The 16,938-nt window shown below is 41.2% G+C and overlaps 1 protein-coding gene across 7 annotated transcripts in view; it reads left to right on the top strand.

The window, feature by feature from the left end:
• The first annotated feature begins 5,316 nt into the window (after positions 1-5,316).
• The window catches only part of DICER1 (dicer 1, ribonuclease III), an 88,817-nt gene continuing 77,195 nt past the window's right edge, over positions 5,317-16,938 (top strand). For 3 of the 7 annotated variants that reach the window (XM_022576179.3, XM_089908168.1, XM_022576177.3), the window contains exon 1: positions 5,485-5,609. The gene's annotated coding sequence lies outside the window, so the exon portion shown is untranslated. Of the gene's footprint in view, positions 5,449-5,479; positions 5,610-16,938 lie in introns of those variants that run through there. The other 4 variants (XM_089908167.1, XM_089908166.1, XM_022576178.2 and 1 more) reach the window with 3 other exon arrangements.

Below are 16,938 nucleotides of genomic sequence, written 5' to 3'. Positions count from 1 at the left end.
TCCATGAACATGGTATCTCTAATTATTTAGGCCTTCATTATTTTCTCTCATCAATGTTTTGTATTTTTCAATATAAAACTTGTGCATGTTTTGTTAGATTGATCCCCAAATACTTCATGTGTTTGATCACTGTGATATTTTAAAATTTCAATTTCCAATTCTTTACTGATGCTATATAGAAATACAAGTGATTTTTGCATATTAACCTTGTATCCAGTGATCTTGGTGAACTCATGTATTAGGTCTAGAAGGTCTTTTGCAAATTATTTAGAACTTTCTACAGTTTTCCTTGCTTTTAATTTTCACTTTTTATTTGAAAATAATTCCAAACATAAAAGATGCAAAAAATTTGTGATGTTTAATTTTATGTGTCAACTAGACTGGCCTAAGGGATGCCTGGAGAGCTGATAAAACAATGTTTCTGGGTGTGTCTGTGAGGGTGTTTCTGGAAGAGATTAGCACTTGATTCAGTAGACTGAGTAAAGAGACCCCTCACCTTTACCAGTGTGCGTAGACATTATCCAATCTGTTGAGGGCCCGGAAGGAACAAAAAGGCAAAGGAAAGGCAAATTCCCTCTATTTTCTTGAGCTGGGATGCCTACCTTCTCCTGCCCTAGACACTGGAGCTCCTAGTTCTTGAGCCTTTGGACTCTGGGACTTACAAAAACAGCCCCCTGGTTCTCAGGCCTTTGGACTCAGGCTGAATTATACCCCTAGCTTTGTTGATTCTCCAGCTTCAGACAGCAGATTGTGGGAGTTTTCCATCTCCATAACTGCATTATGGAGCCAGTTCCTACAATAAATCTCCTCTTATGTCTGTCTATCTGTCTGTCAATCGATCAATTGATCTATCCATCCATCCATCCATCTATTATTCTATATCCTATTGGTTCTGTTTCTCTGGGGAACCCTGACTAATACATAAGAACAAAGAACTCTCATATGCCCTTCACCCAGAGACTCCATTCACCTTTCACCGGTGATGCCAATAATATCTTTTAGTGCAAAAAGTGCCAAACCAGGATTACACTTTGTACTTGTCATGTATCTTCAGTTTCCTTCATTCTGAAACTGTTTTTAGTCCTTTTTTGACCTTCATAATCTAAAATTTTTGAAGATTATAGGCCAGTCATTTTGTAAAATATCTCTCAATTTGGGTTTGATGTTTCCTATTAAGATTCAAGATATGCATTTTTGGCAGAAATACTGCAGAAGTGATGCTATAGCACCAGGTGTCGATTTGTCCCAACCCTTGTGACATTAATGCTCAGAGACAAATCTGCATGTCTCTGGAGACTCGTTTCCTTCCCTCTTTTCATAGCAGAGGTGAGAGCTGGCTGAGCTGCACTGAGCAGGGCTGTGGGGAGACAAGACATTGGGCTGGGTAGGCAAAGCTGTTCCTAGGACCCTCTGAGCAGACCTTTGCCCTTGGTATGCTTATTGCACTGGACACGGGGTTTCCCTTGATGTATTCCTTGCTAGAGAAACTAGGAATTCCCTAACCCCAGTTAGGCTAACATATAAATATTAATGCAGTGTGGGCGTGGGGCACGCTTTCTGTCTTGGGCTCTGGCTCTGTCTGTCCATCTGGCTGCTGGCTAAGGCAGGCCTCGTCCTGCTGGAACTGTGTCCTGGAAACTTGACCATGGTACACACACAACAGCTATGCCTGGACTATGCTGTGTCATAAGGAAAGTTCAGGGGATTGTGTGCATCCTGCCACTTGTCTGCATGTAAGTTTCCCTCAGTAAGCCCCCTGTTATAGCTACACCACATGGCACTAGGGGTGTGTGTGTCTGAGACTCCTTGTATGTCAGTTAACTTTGAATACTTGAGTAAGGTGGTATCTGCTAGATTCTCTTTTGTAAAGTTCTCATTTTTTAAATAAGCATTTTATGGGGAGATGCTTTGAACCTATGTAAATATCTCATTCTTTGTTCAACTTTTACCCACTAGATTTAGCAAACAGCGATACTTCTTGTCTGATGATTGTCAAATGATGATTTTCTAATTCCATTATTCCTGCTAAATTTATTAGTTGCGATCTACTTTAAGCAAGAGTTATCTTTTCCCCCTATTATATTATTCATTTAAAAAACATCAGCGTGGACTCACGGCTTCTATTTTATTCCGTGGGATAGAATCTCTTACTATCATAATTAATTTTGATGCTAAAATTGTCCCATATTTGGCCATTGGGAGCCCCTTCAAGCTGACTGCTTTGTCCTTTTGAAATTCTCCATCATTCCTTGAGCATTTTCAGACTTTCTAGCACAATAAGGTGTTCCAGGCTTATTTATATATGATGCTTTCACATGTATATTTATTTTTATATCTATATATATTGAAAACTTTGAATTCACATCAATACTTCCAATTCTGATCCAATCACTCAAGCCTTCTTGCTGTTCCCCTTTCTGCATTTTAACCCCCTTCTTCAACAGTGAGAAATCTGGCTCACCTTATTCTTAACATAGTTTTTCTTTGTGAAGTCTCCCTGTACATGATAAGTCACCTGACTTTGCTTGACCGACTCCCCCCCTTGTCTGGGCTCTGACGCCCACACTGAGCTGACTTTCTAGCTGAATATGGGGGTGCCTATATTCTCCTGTGTAGATAGAAGAGTAGAGAGAACCAGTCACTAGAGAGGGATGCACAGATGAGACAGGCACACAGAAAATAATCACAGAAGAAGGACACAGAGAGTACCTTCTGGGTTCCTGGAAGCTTTCCAACTCCTGGTTCTAGCCTTTTGCTAAGGTGCAGCTGTATGCCTGCTCGCAGCTTTTGTGAGAAGCTCCTACATCCTTATGATAAATTCTTCCCTTTTGGTTAAGCTACTTCAGGTTGGTTTCTGCTACATGCAAATAGAGTCTTAAACGAAGGTATATTTATATCCTGGCTTGTTCTACAAAAAATAAAACAAATTGTGGAAATAATCAGGGAAAAGGGAAAATAAAAAATTAGCCCACAGAAAACGCATACCACATGGTACTGTACTGTTGCTTAACATGTGCTGAAATATTAGCTCTAAGGTTTCTTGTGATCCAAACGAAGTGTGAAACACTATCCCTTACAAGGTTTTACGTCTACAGATTTAAACAAACCAGCAACTGGAGCATGAATAGATAGACCACTGGAAGAAAACACAGAATCTAGAAGTGAACTCTTCAACAAATGGCCAATAAACGGCAAACTATGTAGCCATCTGGAAAAAAAAAATTGGATTCATACCTCACACCATATACTGAATCAGGTCCAAGAGGATCAATGTTTAATTGCAGAAGACTGGAAGTCAAAACATCTTTCAGTAGAGAACTGGTTAAATAAACTACGGGCATATCCCTGCCATTAAATGTTATGCGGACTGAAAAAAATAGCGAGGAGTTCTGTATAAATTGCTATAGACATATATTCTTGATATACTAAGTTAAAAAAAAAAGCAAGGTATAGTAAATGTGTATGGCACACTACCACTTTTGTAAATGAGGAATGTCTTGGCTTGTACTGCATAAAAAAATTCTCTAGGAGAAGGAGCAAGAAACAGTGGTTACCTGTTTGGAGCACGGGGACAGGTGTGGGGAGAATTCTTTTTACTGTATACCTTTTTATGCTTTCTAATTAATGAACCATACATATGTACTTCTCTTTTTAAAAATTCAAAAAATGGTTGAAAATCAGACAAACCTGTTGGTGGAGAAGCTCAGCTAGTCTTGACAGATTGAGACGACTGTAGGAGGGGATGGAAATTTTACCTGCCCACAAACTTCCACTGGAGTGAACCCCAGTGCCTATTCCCACCCTAAGAGGCCATCCTTCTCATAAAGGATTATCTCCAAAAAGGCTTTATTTATATTACTGGGGAGGTCTTCTGCCTACAGTGCAATATAAGTGCTGTATATACATAAGAAAAGTTATTTTTATGGAGGTCCGCCAAGTGCATTCTGACTACTTCCTAATTTTGCCCATGAACATTCTGTTTATGTGAAACGTCTTGCCAATTCACAGTAAATATATGACCAAAATGTGGGCGTTGTAGTGACTGAATATACCAGCCCTGAAGCCAGACCGCCTGGGTTCAAATTTCAGTTGTTCACTTATTAGCAGCTTACTTGCTGGAGGTTATGAATTGTCTTCATCTGTTAAAATGGGGGGCAATCACAGCATCTACTCACAGGGTCCACATATCAATCAAAGCTTAGAACAGCCTGTCCAATAGCAATATACACGAGCCACAAAAGACATTAAAAACTTTCTAGTATTTACACTGAAAAAAAAAATGAAACCCATATGTAACCTAATATGTCAAAAATACTATCACTTCAAAACGTAATCAATATGATAAATATTAGTGAGATGGTTTACATTCTTTTGTGGTAAAGAACACATATATCTGATTTCCAGCTATCGTATCTCGACTAGGACTAGCCATATTTGAAGTGCTCAATAACCACACGGAACGGGTGGCTGCTGTATGGACCAGCGCCGCTCTAGACATGTCTAGCACGTAGTATGTGCTAAGGGCTAACTCTTAGCAGAAGCATGGTTGCTGTTACCATACCTCGCCTGGAGTAAAGCAATCTATCAGGTGAGTCATCCGAAGACAGGCCTACATTTGGGGATAAATTAATAGAATTTTCTTTTAGCCAGTCACTTACTGGATCTCTGTATTTTAATTCACAGCTGCAAGATAAAATACACTGTTCTGACCTATGCAAATGAACAATTTACATAAATGGGGCCGCTGCCCCCATCTCATTTTCTGGTTATCCCTGTTCCGGGGTGGAGCTGGGGGGGGTGGGATTAGTTGTCTCCCCACATGCGGAGGGCCCTGGACCACTAACGCAGGGGAAAAGCAGGCGAGGGGGTCGGTCCTTTATAAAAGGTGCGGGGGCGGCGAAAGGAAATCCGAGCCCTGCGCACAACAATTACGACCATGGGGAAGGGCCTCGTTTAGGGGGCCGTGGGTGCCAGAAGGGGCAAGAATGCAAGCGGACGAATTCCGAGAGCCAGCAGATTCTGCCGACTCAAGCGAGCGTCCGCAACCCCGGCGCGCGGGCCCGGAATGGTGACGAAGGTGCCGAGCGGCCGGCAGTGGAACGTCCGGGTACCGTCCCGGCTCTGGGCCGCAAACACCGCCTGGTCCTCCGCCGCTCGCGTCCACTGTCTCCCGGCTCCTGAGTGGCTGGGGGGCCGGGATTAACCTTTCACCGCCGCGCTCTGTCCAATCACAGGCTCGCTCTCATGCCGGCGCGGGGCGAGTGGAGCGTGGGGGCGCGGAGGGGGCGGTGCGGACGCCGGTCGGATTCTGCAAGCCGCTGTGCGCAGTTGCCGCAGGCCGTGCGCGGGCTGCGGGCGAGCAGGGCGCTGCGCAGTCTCCGCAAGCGCCGGCGGGAGGGGTCGCGGCGGAGGCGCGGCGCAGCGCGGCGCAGGCTGCTTCAGGCCCAGGTGAATGGAGTAACCTGACAGCGGGGACGAGGCGACGGCGAGCGGGAGGAAATGGCGGCGGCGGTGGCGGCGCCGGGCGGCACCGGGAGGCCTGGGCTGTGACGCGCGCGCCGGAGCGGGGTCCGATGGTTCTCGAAGGCCCGCGGCGCCCCGTGCTGCAGGTGAGGCGGGATCCCGCGGAGCCGCTTTGTGTCCGGGGCGGGGAGCGGCCCCGCCTGGCCCCGCGCCTGCCTGGGCTTCGAGGCCCGCGTGGGCGCCCGGCCCGGGGCCTACGGTGGCGAGACTCGCGCGGACAGATGGCGCGGCCTCGCCTGGTCCCGGGCGACGCGGCCTGTGGGCCGGACGTCCACGCCGCCGGGCTTTGCGCCTCCCCGACCCCAGCGCCCATCCTGATTCGGTGCTTCCCAGGGACTTTGTGCGGTCGCCCTGGCACCGGACGGGGACGGGGACGCGGGCGCCTCCGCTCCCGGAGTGGAGCGGGTCCTCGCAGGTCGCTCCCGGCCCGCGGAGAGTGGGGGTTTGACAGGTCCGGTTACGCACACGACGGTGGTACGGAGTCAACCGCCGCGTCTCGGGAGCATCCTCGGGAGCCTGCTTGGTGGCGGTGGCCGCGTTGGGCCTCCTGGGTGGACACCTTCGAGGGGGCGGGAGGAAAAGAAGCCGGGCCGTCCGCGCTGGCGGGAAAGCGCGAGACTTCGGGGCGCGCCCGGCGAGGATTGTTCGTGTTTATTGGCAGGTGACCAGATCTGGGTCCCCAGGGACGGGTGGCCGAGGCCATCTTTAAGCCCCTCCTCTCCGGTGTTTTTGTGCCAGCACGCCTGGACTCTGCAAAGGAGGCTTTCTTGAGGGTTTTCAGTCTTTGGGGAAATCAGTGTATGTTTTAAGTTGGCACGGCAGATTTTTTGTAGATTTTCCAGAAAAGCTGAGCTGCCCCATAGCTTTGCCCGCAGTACAGAACTAACAGACCACTTAATGTATCTTTAATGGCCTGAAGATTTGCAAAGACAGAGATGAGTGGGGCTCCTTGCTGTAGAGTGTTTAGTCAGTGCTTTTGTGAAGAAAGTCATGCTTATGGGACACGTTACTTAACCCAGATGATAAGTCTATTGTTGTGACTGTCACGGTTTAAAAAATATTCATCTGATTAAAGAATATTACTTTGAAGTCTTTGCTTCTTGACGTGCTTTGGTCTTTAACTTTTCTGAATCTTCACAATTCTGATTTTCAGTTGTCTTCGTGTTGCTTCTTTTTCAAATGCAGCACACTCAGTGAATGGAAAAGGGTACAAATTAGGAGTCACTCGGAAAATACTTTAAAAAAATGTGCTTCAATAAAAGGTTAACTCGATTGCAAACATTAAATTTTTGAAATAAAAATGCCTATCTTAACCCAGAGCTGCAATAATTTATTAGAGGGTGGATGATGGTACAAGATGCTGAATGAGGCTGCTAGTGAATAGTAATTTTAGTATTAATATCTTTGGGAACTAGGTGGCCGTAATCAGCTTATTTTGCAAAGTGTTGTCTTTAAAGCTAGCTAGTAGCTATCTGTGGCATATGTATATTATATGTAATATATGCTGTATATACTTACATATATAATTATTTCAAAATTTTATTTTAGGACATAGTTTATAAAACTTTAAAGATTAGAAACACTACAAAGATTGCTTTTAATATGATCTTTATGAACATTTAAATGGCAGTGTTGGATAATGGACTTACTCAAGGCATCAAAATGCTGTTTTAAGAAGATGAGCACATTTAATTTGGGGAGAAAAGACCTTCTTTTCCTGTAGTTATTTCAATAAGGGCTTGTTTTACTTTCTTTGCTGTCATCTCATGATTAAAGGTTAAGTTCTGTCTACTGTATTATATCTGTGGCACTGTGTATGTGTTGTAAAGTGAGGTGGTTTTGCCATTGCTGAATTTTATTGTCTTGATTTAGAAGACATTTTATTTTGATGTGGCTCATGATTCTTATTTGATAGTGATTTTGTGGTAGTATATAGTGGGTAGTACTTTCAGTGTAGTGCTGTCTTCAAAGGAGGATGACTTTTATGGCATTGAGAGATTTATTCCCTGCCACTGTCTGATGTGTGAGATGCTTGTTTCGTTTGAGAAAATAGGTATTTCATCAACATTCTCTCCCTTGTGACCCTAACATCCTGTGGTCATTACTTGTGGCAAAGGAGAGAAGGGAAAACATTTATTCATAAGAAGTTCCTCCTTAACTGTGTGCCAAGATGTTTCAGGTGCTTTTATGTGTGTTCTTATTTAATCCTCACCGTGACCCTGAGACAGACTTGGTATTGTCTTATTTTACATGCAAGGAAGCTAAGACTCAGAGAGTTATGAATCTAGAAGTGGCAGAGCCAGGATTGAATCATGGTTTGATTTAAAAATCTTTGCATGTGGGCTGTCTTCCTTACGTTGCATTGCTGTTCCAAGTGGATTTTAGGGAAAAAACCTGTGTAACTTGCAGGTGAGTTTTTAGTTAATACTTGTTTAATGAATGGAACTGTGTCTTAAATGTTCAGGTGACCTTTGGTTATCTGAATAATTAAGATTTTTAACTTTTTTTGTGGTAAAATATAACAAAATGTACCACTTTAACCATTTTTAAGTGTACAGTTTTGTGGCATTAATTACGTTCACATTGTTTGCCTGCCATCACCACCATCCATCTCCAGAACCTTTTCATCTTTCTCAACTGAAACTCTGTACCCATTAATCACTAACTCCCCATTCCACCCTCCTCCCAGGCCCAGGCAACCACCATTCTGTTTTCTGTCTCTATGAATCTGCTACTCTTGGAACCTAATTGAAGCAGAATCGTACAACATTTGTCCTTTTGTGACTGGCTTGTTTCACTTAGCATAGCTTCTTCCAGATCCATTCATGTTGTAGCATGTGTCAGAATAGCCTTCCTTTTTAAGGCTGAATACTATTTCATTCTATATGTATGCACCACATTTTGCTATTCCATTAATCCCTTGATGGACACTTGGGTTGCTTGTCCTTTTTTGGCCTTGTGAGTGATGTTGTTATGAACATAGGTATACAAATACTTGCTTGAGCCCCAGCTTCTGCTTCTTTTGGGTATACCCGGAAGTGGTCGGATTGTTTCTAGATCATCAGAACACTAGACTCAGAACTTATTGCAGTATGAGTTTTCTCAGGGTTTTTCCAGGTGGTTATACTTCCCTACAAATAGGAACTTTTTATTAATAGAAGACTTTAATCTTCTTGAGGCCCAGGATTTACTTGTTTTTATGATCTCGGTTCCCACCAGTGTTTGGCAAGTAACTGAATTCATTCAGTTGATCCATCATGGAGCCATGTTCTGCTCTGTTGGATGTCAGAGGAAGGTACTGGTCAGGTCCCTGTTTAACTTGTGTAAATAGTTAAGTTGGAGCTAAGTGATTTATCCTTGTGCTCTGCATTTTGGACATTCAAGAGTTCAGCTCATTCTCAAAGCCCGATGGATGTATGTGTTTTATTATTTGTCTCCTTTGAGAAAGGATTTGAGATGGCCTTATGATAGACAGATGTTTGAGAGGACAGTGAAAATAGTGGTGAAGGTTGAGGGGTAGAGTGTGGAGGGAATTAGATGAGGAGCTCAGCGCAAGGATAATTAGCATCCGCATGTCACTAAAGTTTTTTTTTTTTAATATTAGTCAAAGCAAAAGAGGATACAGGACTAATTATAGTTGGTATTGATTGGTGAAAGGAAGTATAGCAGTTAATCAGGAGAAGCAGACTTTTCTCTTGTATGATGAATAAGCATTTGAATTCTTATGTAAAATGACATTAACAATATATGGAGAAAACGTTTTACATTTTATAAATGATGGAGAAATAGTTTTCACATGCCATTTTAGAGAAACTGGATAAAGGCCTCAGACATAATGGAAAAGCGTTAGTAATGTAGGTATACACGTTCTGGTGATTTGATTCATTAGTTTAGTTAATTTCTCTTTCAGACGATGTCCATCATATATCAGTTGTCTCATTCAGGCTTTTGACAGACGCTGAGTAATAATCCATTCACAATGTACTCTTTTCTGGATAGTATAGGCAGTCAGGATTTTCCAGATTCTCTCTGCCAGTCTTTAGGAATTGTGTGTTGGTCTAAAAAGTAGGATTGCTTGTATAGTGGTATAACCTTATTTTTGAGGTCCAGCTGATGAAATTGAAATTTTCATTCATGTAAGAAGGCCTTTGTTAAAATAAATTTTGAGTACAAAATGGCTTTCCTATTTTCCTGGAATTGTCAGTGAATTGTTGGTTCTCCTTTAATATGCAAATTTGCTATACATTTTAAGTAGGTGGCTAAGAAGATGCCACAAGAAAACATTGTCTGAGGCTGTCAGTAAGACTTACTAGAAATAAGACACGAAAGACTTGAATTTTGGCCTTGCTGTTCTGATGTTTGAAGCTCATAGTGACACTAAATGTGCTGTGTTAAGGTTTATGGAATGGTAAGGATAGTAAGGGTAGAATAGAGCAGTGCTGGCGTAAAGAGGGTGCTCATCTTTGTTGAGTGAATAAATTATTCTTATATTAGTTTTTAAAGGACTTAGAAGTTAACAGTTTTATGGCAAATAATATTGCTTGTATATTAAGGCTTTTAAAAAGATCATTACTATTCGGATTTTGGACAGATCATGCTGCCTCATTCTTCATTAGTGAGGACTTATTATGTACACAGAGACATTGTGGATGGAGAGAAGGATTTCATAGAAGAAAATTGCTGTGAAATTGGGAGTTTTCCTGGTATTGTAGGCTTTCTCATTGCCGAAGCTGGCTAACCCTGCTAGCTGCTGTGGTGGTTCTTTCTCAGGTGATGGCTCAATGTGTGCAATAAAGTAAGAATTTAGAAAACACATTTGGAAATTCTTTTTTGATTAGAATATGTCAGCACACCAGTTCAGAATTTTAAAAATAATGTGCTTAAAGAACTCAGCTAATGAGAGAAGGATCTCAGTTTAAGAACTGATCTTTGACATGATGTAGAAAGGTCCTTTGATTAAGGAGTTAGATCAGTAACCCTGTTTGAAGGGAAAGAGAAAGGCAGTAGACTTTGAGATATTTTGAGATTTTTTTTTTGAGAGGGCGAATTTAACATGCGGAGCCCAGAGCTTCGCGTGGCCTCTCCTCTCGCCCGTCCTGCTACACTGCCGTCACTCATGGGTAGCTCTGGTGAGTGGTGTTTTTAGCTTTTTCCATTGTGCGGAATTAAATATTAGTATTTTATCAAAGCATTATAAGGATGTTTAAGAGCAAGTCTTTGGTGTCAGAGAGACCAGGGTTCAAATTCTGATTCCTCCAGTTTATAGCTGAGGAGCACAGGGTGCCTGGCAGCCTTTCTGAGTCAGCTCCCTCATCTGAAATCCGCTCATACTAATAGTACCTGCTTCTTGAGGTTGTGAGGAAAAAGTGAGTTTCTTAAACTCTTAACCCAGTTCTGTCACATAACCACCATTTCATAAACTTTAGCTGATGTTGTTTTGCTTCAGATACGTACATTAGAGGAAATTTTGCTCAAGAGTATATTCTTAATGTGATTTGATGGTACTGTGATTTCCCCCAGAATTATGAATATTGAGATGTTATGCTTAGCTTTATAATGGAAGATGAAAAAGAAAAGAGGGCTTCAGTGCCGTATTTCACAGGCAGGTATTCTATATGAGGATTGTCTGTATTGGGTCAAATGGTTCAGCTACCTTAGTTGGGTCTCTATAATAGTGACCAAGCATAATAGTGCCTTAAGTATTGCTAAATTTCCCTATATAACTATCATTCTTCTATTATGTATGAATAAATGCATCGTCCTTGAATCTGTATTTTGAAGCAGCATAAACTTTATATATATATATCATGTATACTTGATATAGTCCAGTGATTCTTATTCTTTGGAGACTCCTGATTTGACAAAAGATATGAATCTTATCCCCAGAAAAATGTGCATGTGCATATTGAGAATTTTATATACAGTTATAGGAGGTGCAGGGACGCCTGCTGCACCCCATCCGTACATGCTGATGTAGGCTATATGAACACAAAGACAAGTAATAGGTTAACCAAGGATAAAAAAATTTCAGATAATTGAGGCAGACATGATTGGTGGAATGAATGAACAATGTAAAATAACGAGTGGTTAGGAAACCTGTGTTCTAGTTTGGCTTTGCTTCTAAATAACTAGGTATGTTAAGGGCAGGTCACCCTGGCCTTTCTAGACTTAGTTTTGGTTTTCTCACTTTTAAAATGAGAACATTTGTAAGGCTCCAGGCTATCTTATAGTCGGTAATCTTTGAAGCAGCTGTATAATTCAGGGACTTCTCCATTTCAAGCTGAATATAAACTGCATGTGAGACTTGGAAAAGAGAGGCTGCATTTACTGAGCATTGAGGTTTGTATGTAGTGACTATAAGAAAGTAGGTGATGGAATTGTGAGCTGTTCGGAGCAGGAAAGGTAAGGTGAAAACCATGGGAAGTAAGGCTTGGAAAGTAGGTCAAGTTGGATTGACGGCCAAATCTTTCAGAGACAGTTGAGTCTTTTCATCTTTTTTCTCTGCATCTAGTACAGCTTAGTGAATGATTGTGAATGAATGAGAGTCTGATAGGAACTGTTTAAGCTCTTGATCTGATCAATATGATGAAGAGCAAGTAACCCACTGAGAGGCCTCTGGTACTATTAAAGAGGAAGAAAGTATTTGATAGGCACCTTCGTATTTTAATTTTAAAAGCTTATTATATTTTTGTACGGGACTTCCCTGGGGTTTCAGTGGTTAGGATTATGCGTTCCAGTGCAGGGGGTGCGGGTCCCATCCCTGGTCGGAGAGCTAAGATCCCACATGCCTCGTGTCCAAAAGGCCAGAACATAAAACAGAAGCAATATTGTAACAAATTCAATAAAGACTTTAAAAGTGGTCCACATTAAAAAAAAAAAATCTTAAAAAATTGCTTATTATATTTTGTATATAACACTACCGGGATTACCTACCTTTTCCAAGGGTCTTGTATATTGTATAGCTAAACATTAAAAAGAAAAAACTTTTTAATGTTTATATGTTTATGTTTATATGTATATGTTTATGTTTATATATATGTGTTTATATGTTTATGTTATATGTTTATGTTTATATGTTAATGTTTATATGTTTAATCTTTATATGTTTAATCTTTATATGTACCTGTTACATATAATAAACTCAAGTAATTTATTTATCTTAGACCAAACATAATTTTGGTGTTCAGAGGAAAATGCATAATTTTGTTGATTAAAAACATACAAACAAATAATAGAACAATCTAAATTAGGCATTTAAATGTAGTGTGTAAATTCTACTGGCGTTAAGGCAAGCTGTAATTTCCAAATGCTATTAGTGCTTAAAAAGAGTAATTCTTTATTGCTTACATAACACATGGACTTCAGTTTCCAACCCTTCTTCAATAAAATATGTGAAATGAAGCATTGTCGAAGGGTGCTTTCTTTTGGGGATAATTTGTAAAAAAAAGTTTTTGTTGACATATGACAGAATCCTGAAGGAGAATATTTATTGTTGTTATTTAAATCAGTCTTTGTGCATCTCTAGCTTTTCTGTTGCTGAACATTAGGAGAATTCAGGGAAGTTTTTTTTTTTTAGATTTATTTATTTATTTTTGGCTGTGTTGGGTCTTCGTTTCTGCGTACAGGCTTTCTCTAGTTGTGGAGAGCAGGGGCTACTCTTCGTTGTGGTGCGCAGGCTTCTCATTGTGGTGGCTTCTCTTGTGGAGCATGGGCTCTAGGCATGTGGGCTTCAGTAGTTGTGGCACGTGGACTCAGTAGTTGTGGCTTGCGGGGTCTAGAGCGTAGGCTCAGTAGTTGTGGTGCATGGGCTTAGTTGCTCTGCGGCATGTGGGATCTTCCTGGACCAGGGTTCGAACCCGTGTCCCCTGCATTGGCAGGCGGATTCTTAACCACTGCGCCACCAGGGAAGTCCCCAGGAAGTTTTTTTACATATGAATTGGGTCCATATTTTGGCCAGGAGTAGGGAAAAAAATAATTTTCCTAAGGCCTCTTTAGCATGCACACGCTTATACATGTGCACATGCACGCATGTACCCACACATACATGTACACATGCAACACACACTTATACCTACATATATACATGTATGAAATCTGTGTCTTGCCTCAGCAGCAAATGCTCTGGCAAAATGCTTACCTGTGTTGTCTATATTGAGTGAAGAAAAAGTTACATGGTACATTGTAGTTTCTATAATATTAATTAATCTAGTTTATTTCACTATGTCTGAACCCCCTTTATAATAATCTGTCTTAAGGTAGCACTTAATTCATTTCACTAGAGAAAGAAGTCATTATGTAGTTTCTGTGTCAAGCAGTAAATCACGTTTAGTCTTCAGCTAAATGTAATAAAGGTATTGAAAAAAATGGTGAGATATATAGTCTGTTATTGTGTATTTATTGAGCATCTAAACTAGAAAGGCCAAGAGAAATATCCATAGTCAGGGCTGATTTCAGTTGCTAAGGCTTTATAATTAAAGCAATATTTACTTATATGTGTTTATGCAGATTCAGTTAAAAGTAAAATATTCAGTGGGCATCTGTTAACCTTAAAATGGATACATTCTTTTTCAGCCCCCTGAGGAGATCAAAAGGAACATATCCAGATACATATTTTGACCGGCAGATCAGTGTAAATGGGCACTTCCTTTGAGACCATAGTGTTTTGTATATTGTGAAAATAAAAATAGGAATCAGACAAAATTTTAAGCAGAATTCTACTTCTCCCATTCATTAGCCACATGGCCTTGGGCAAGTTATTTCAAATCCCTTTAAAATGGAGATGATAACTTGTCTTAGTGTTGCTTTGTGGATTAAACCAGATAATAGAATATAAGTGCTCAATAAAGGTAAATTTTCTCCCTTTCCTTCTTTACTCTGGGAGCTTTTGATATTTCATACTTGCCATGGTATATGAAGAATTTTTACACATTGTATTAAGGATTGTTTACTTCTCTTTTATTTTTTATTTATTTTTAATTTTATTTATTATTATTTTTTGCGGTACACGGGCCTCTCACCGCTGCCGTTGCGGAGCACAGGCTCCGGACGCGCAGGGTCAGCGGCCATGGCTCACGGGCCCAGCCGCTCCGCGACATGTGGGATCCTCCCGGACCGGGGCACGAACCCGTATCCCCTTGCATTGGCAGGCAGACCCTCAACCACTGCGCCACCAGGGAAGCCCTTGTTTACTTTTCTTTTAAAATAAACTTCAAGTGAAATCAGTTTCAGTTGATATACAGGAAAGTACATATATCACAGGGGCACACATTGAACATACCGGTAACCAGTGCCCAGATCAAGGAACAGGTATGGCCTATGTTTTATAAGGTCTTCTCAATGCCCCCTCCCAGGCACTTCCCTCTCCCCCCTCCAGCCCCCACCAAAAAGAGTAAACACCATTCTGACTTAATTATTTTTCCTTATTTTTAATTTTATGTAGTGAAATTATATGGTAAGGTTTTGTGTGGTTTTTTTCACTTAATATTTTAAGTGTGTGAGATTCATTCTGTGTTGCATCATTGAGTTATAGCACTTAGTTATGTGATATGTCAGCATTTACTTATCTGTTATATTGTTGATGGAGATTTGGCTTGTTTTCAGCTTTGGCTATTATGAATAGTGCAGTTCTGAACATTCTCGTGCATGTCTTTTGGAGAATATTTGTACATATTTCAGTTGGGCATACACTTAGGAATGGAGTTACTGGGGGGTACGTGTATATTCAGCCATAGCAGATACTTCCAGTGTACAGTGTTGCCAGTAGTGTGTGAAAGTTCTCTAAGCTCCACGTTCTCCCCGTCATTTAATGCTGTCTCTCTTCATTTTAGCTCTTCTGATGGGTGTGTGGTAGTAGCTCTGGTGGTTTAATTTGTATTACTCTAATTGCTGATGAAGTTTATTGACCATTTTGGTATCCTGTGCTTTGAAGACCGTTGCCTGCTATTTGCTTGTCTGCCTTTTTCTTATTGCTTTGTAGCAGTTGATTATATATCTCCTGTTCTGGCTTGGCTTTTCACTCTCTTAATCAGTTCACTTTGTAAACGGAAGTTCTTAATTTTAATGTAGTCCAGCTTGTTAATTTCTTTCCGTATAATAAATTTTTGCTCACCCCAAGAACAGGAAAGTATTCTTCTATTTTTTTCTAATAACTTTATTGTTTTACTTTATACATTTAGATATCCAGCTGGCATTGATTTTGTGTATCATGTGAGGCAGGAGTCAAGATACACTTTTTCCACCTAGATACATAATTAGCCTAGCTTTCATTTGAAAAGATCATCTTTTTTCCCTACTGTGCTACAGTATTGTTTTTGCCATTAATTAAGTAACCTTATGGGTGTGGGTCTGTTTTTACATTCTGTTCTGTTGCATTGTCTGTTCTTGAGCCAGTACCTCCATGCTGTTTTAATAAACTGATTGATTTTTGAATATTAAACCATCCTTGCATTCCTCTGATAAACTACGGCTGTTCACGATGCATTATCCTTTGTATATATTTCTGAATTCAATTTGTTAATATTTTATTTAGTGTTTTTACATTTTTTGTTTGAGAGACAGGTCTATAATTTTACTTTCCTGTAATGTACTCAGGTTTTGGTGTCAAGTTTATGCTGGTCTCATGTAAAGAGTTGGGAAGTATTTCTTCTTATTTCTGACCTCCTGAAGAGTTTGTCTTTGAGATCGGGGTTACTCTTTAAATGTTTTGAAGAATTTACTAGTGAAGACATCTGGGCTTGGAGTATTTCATAATCAGGTTTTTTTTTTTTTTGGCGGTACGCGGGCCTCTCACTGCTGTGGCCTCTCCCGTTGCGGAGCACAGGCTCCAGACGCGCAGGCCCAGCGGCCATGGCTCACGGGCCCAGCCGCTCCGCGGCATGTGGGATCTTCACGACCGGGGCACAAACCAGTGTCCCCTGCATCGGCAGGCGGACTCTCAACCACTGCGCCACCAGGGAAGCCCCATAAGTAGTTTCTAGTTAAATTTCTTTAAAAGCTATAGGCTTCTTCACATTTTCTCTTTCTTAGATGTTAATTTTGGTAAATTGTATTTTTCAAGAAATTTGTCCATATCATCCAAAGTGTTCTCCAGAGTAAGATATAATTGATATTAAAACATAACCAGGGCTTCCCTGGTGGTGCAGTGGCTGAGAGTCCGCCTGCCGATGCAGGGGACACGGGTTCGTGCCCCGGTCCGGGAAGATCCCACATGCTGTGGAGCGGCTGGGCCCGTGATCCATGGCCGCTGGGCCTGTGCGTCCGGAGCCTGTACCTCGCAATGGGAGAGGCCATAGCAGTGAGAGGCCCGCGTACCGCAAAAAAAACAAAAACAAAAAACAAAACATAACCAGATAAAACTTTGCTCTATGTGGAAAAAATTACAACTTTTTAAGAGAGTCATTTAATGATTTAATATAA

This window comes from Delphinapterus leucas, chromosome 2, assembly GCF_059928025.1.
Source record: "Delphinapterus leucas isolate spDelLeu-1000000601 "Yukka" chromosome 2, BTC_Dleu_Yukka2, whole genome shotgun sequence".
Classification (NCBI taxonomy): domain Eukaryota; kingdom Metazoa; phylum Chordata; class Mammalia; order Artiodactyla; family Monodontidae; genus Delphinapterus; species Delphinapterus leucas.
The sequence above is the reverse complement of the archived record's forward strand: the minus strand, read 5'-3'. Positions and strand labels throughout refer to the sequence as shown.